A 3,935-nucleotide genomic window follows, 5' to 3' on the forward strand; every position below is an offset into this window, starting at 1 on the left:
CTGTGAGTTCGAGCCCCGCGTCGGGCTCTGTGCCGATGGCTCGGAGCCTGGAGCCTGCTTCGGATTCTGTGTCTCCAGCTCTCTCTCTGTCCCTCCCCTGCTCGTGCTCGGTCTCTCTGTCTCTCTCTCTCAAAAATAAATAAATATTAAAAGAAATTAAAATAAAACAAAAGGATGCAGGCTGTGTCGGAGGGCTTGCTCTGTAGCAACTGGTGCCCCCACGCGTCACGCTATATTTATCTCCGTTTTGTGTGCTAAGTGCATCTACTGTTCCTGCCGTGAAGTACGATCGCTGAACTTGGGGGCAGCCACCACAGCCACTGCCACAACTCCATTTTGCTGAAGTGAGCGACTTTACCTTTCAATCTTTCTCCAGGGTTTCTGAGTCGTTTTCAGGTTAGCTCTGGCAGGGGGACCAAAGCAGAGCAATCCCCACCACGGCAGCCGTGCACCCGCCGTCGGGATCAGGAACCGCCCGGGTTTCTGGAGATGTTTCCCAGAAGCCAGCATGCCCCCCTGCAGCATTTTCATCGATTTCTTGGATCCCGTTTCCTTAGCAGTTTGAGGCTTTGTTTTGCTTCCTACAGTCCCAGAGAAGGAATCCAGGGTGAGACCTACCCAGATGAGCAAAGCCGCGGAGGCCGCTCCCTTTGCCATGAAACGTGTGTGGCCGATGCACTTGCAGATAAGCTCGCGGTGCCAGGGGAGGGCGCGGGGTGGAAAAACACAGCGCAAACCCGGCCTCCACCCCGTCCCGCCAGGAAGCTGGCAGGAGGGGGGAGGGGGGGCTCTGCGCATTTCAGTGTCTTCAGCAATTGCTTTCACTGCCCTCGGACGTTGTTTGCTTTTTTGTTTTGTTCGGCTTCTATTTACACCCCCTCCGCTCTGAATCAAGAGGCCTGGGCCGCGCTGGCTGAGGACGTGCGGGTGCCTGCGGTGCTGGGCTCAGTGCTGCTCAGGATGGGACAAAGCGCCGTCCGCTGGGGTGGGTGTTTCGTGGGACGTAAAAGAAAGAGGTGACAGCATCCTTACGCCGAGGAGCCCAAACCAGTTGTGAAGATGTGGTTCAATACACACAAAATGGGGCCCCACGTGGCACAAGGGTCCTCACCTAAACAGGGTTTGCGCTTGGCACGGGAGGCCCCTCACTCGGTGTCCTCCAGGCCCCCCCCCCCTCCGCTGGCGCCCTTGCCCGCCTCCCTCGTCTGCCCTGAAAGAGGGGTGGGCGTGCCACCCCACGGCTCTTTCCTCTTTCTCACGCGCATGTTCCGTCCTGGAGCCTGGCAAAGCTCCGCCAGAGATGACTCAGGCAAACGTGTTATCCGGCCGAGTTGCCAGGATCCCTGGTAGGATCCAGCCAGTGCGGTCACGCTGGGCAGCCGCTGCTACTCACCTGCGCGGCTCCCAGAACATTCCCCGGCTTGTCCGCACTAGAACCGGGGGGTGCTGGGGAAGGAGAGAAGAAGCTGGCCGACCCCCTCACCCCCTTCACCCCGGGGAGAAGCGAGAGGGGAGTGTGGAGGGAGGACAGAGGGGGAGGAGGAGACTCAGTGACAGGAGACACAAGTAACGCCGTGCCAAGTTCTCGGCCGGAGGCTGGGAGGACGGCCAGGAACAAAACAGATGTGCCCACGCCTTTGGGGAGCTTGCGGTCTAAAAGAGGCAACACATATACATTACAAGAGGACACAAATCACAAGAAGACTCATCATGTGATGGCAAGGTATGGTAAGTTCTAGAAAGAAAAAAAAGAAGGAGATGAGAAGACGGGATGGACGGTTATAAAGGGGAACAGGTTTGCGTTGGGAGAGGGGTCAGAATGGACACTTGGAAATGGGACATTTGAGGGAGATCTGTGAAGGTGGAGTGAGCCGGGTGAAGAGGCGGGGACAAGCGTGATAACTGAGGGAACAGCACAAAGGACACCACGCTGGGAATGTGGTGACCATCGGACCATCTGACGAACGGAAAAGAGGCCACTGTACCTGGAGTGCCGTGACCAAGGGAGAGGGTGGCTTGCTGTTCTGAGTCCACACATGTAAACACATGATATATTCTCCTCCGTTTAGCAAGCCTGCCTTGGGGACTGAGAACCCGGTCCACCCTTAAAACCTTGTGCTGTTGTGACCGGCCGGGATTTGAATCCCGACTCACAAGCTGGTAGGACCTTGGCTTAATTCTGAGAAGCTGGGTCTCCTGGCTGTCAGGTGGAGCTAATGGCACTTGGCCCAGAGGATGGGGCTCTGAGTTGGTTGGGAAAAGGTGTGGGATGTGCCCAGTGTGGTGTTAGGAGTTACGGTCCCCACTCCCAATAGCCACCTCCATCAGCAACCGGGGACCTCCGTGTCCAAAATAAAAGGGGTTTGGTGCTGTGATGGCTCTTCCCTGCTTTGCTTCTTAGCTTCTTCGGGATCTGAGTAAGGGAAGGAGGCATTATTTATTGGGACCCTTCTGGAAATTCACAGAAAAACAAAAAACAAACCCAACCACCAGGGGATGTGGGAGACTATCTGCTCCTCATTTAAAGGAGGGAATTAACAGAGAAGCTGGAAGGAAAGGTGTTTTTCTTTTCTTTCTTTCTTTTAAAAACAATTTTAATGTTTGTTTTTGAGAGAGACAGAGACAGAGCCCATTATTTTTGAGAGAGAGGGAGACAGAGACAGAGCAGGAGCAGAGAGAGAAGGAGACACAGAATCCGAAGCAGGCTCCAGGCTCTGAGCTGTCAGCACAGAGCCCGACGCGGGGCCTGAACTCACGAATCGCGAGATCATGACCTGAGCCGAAGTCAGATGCTTAAGGGACTGAGCCACCCAGGAACCCTATGTTTTTCTTTTTTTTAAAGGACAAGTACAAATGTACTAAAACCTACATTATACTCCTGTTTTGTCAGTGCTCATACTAAAATTGGAATGATATTGGGGCGCCTGGGTGGCTTGGTCGGTTAAGCGTCCGACTTCGGCTCAGGTCATGATCTCACAGTCCGTGGGTTCGAGCCCCGCGTCGGGCTCTGTGCTGACAGCTCGGAGCTTGGAGCCTGTTTCGGATTCTGTGTCTCCCTCTCTCTCTGTCCCTCCCTTGTTCATGCTCTGTCTCTCTCTGTCTCAAAAATAAATAAACGTTAAAAAAAAATTAAAAAAAAAATAAAATTGGAATGATATGTGGAAGGTGGCATGGCCCCCAAGGGTGATATGCAGATCTGTGAAGTATTTCACAGTTTTGTCATCCAGGAGACAATGGAATAACATCGTGCACTTGCTGAAAGAAAGGGACACCTGGGTGGCTCAGTCGGTTAAGCGTCCGACTTCGGCTCAAGTCATGATCTCACGGTCCGTGGGTTCGAGCCCCGCATCAGGCTCTGTGCTGACGGCTCGGAGCCTGGAGCCTGCTTCGGATTCTGTGTCTCCCTCTCTCTCTGCCCCTCCCCTGCGCATGCTCTGTCTGTCCCTGTCTCTCAAAAATAAATAAAAACGTTAAACAATATTAAATTGATGAAAGAAAGAAAAAAAAGCCCTGCCAATCTTTTTGAAGACGACATTTTTCAGAGATGAAGGCTAAAACGAATAGGTCTTCAAAAGCTAAGAGAATTAGTCACCAGGAAATCAACATGCACGAAATCTCATAGGAAGTCCTTCAGGCCGAAGGAGAGGGAGCCCAGATGGAAGCACCAAGCTGCAGGAAGGAACGAAACGCATGATATCCATGGCACTGGGCTGGAAAAGAGGTAAGTGGAGTCACGGACCACGTACTAAACCAGACCGTACGCTGGGCCCCAGAGCAAGTCTCAACAGATTTCAAAGGGCTGAAACCACACATTTCATTCTCTGTGCATTCTCTGACCACAGTGCAATTAAACAAGAAATTAATAACAGAAAGATAATTGGCGAATTCCCGAGTGTTTGGAAATTAAGCAACGTACTTCTTTTTTTTTTTTTTTT

The sequence above is a fragment of the Herpailurus yagouaroundi genome, unplaced genomic scaffold (assembly GCF_014898765.1).
Source record: "Herpailurus yagouaroundi ecotype Mexico unplaced genomic scaffold, PumYag 182, whole genome shotgun sequence".
Taxonomy (NCBI): Eukaryota; Metazoa; Chordata; class Mammalia; order Carnivora; family Felidae; genus Herpailurus; species Herpailurus yagouaroundi.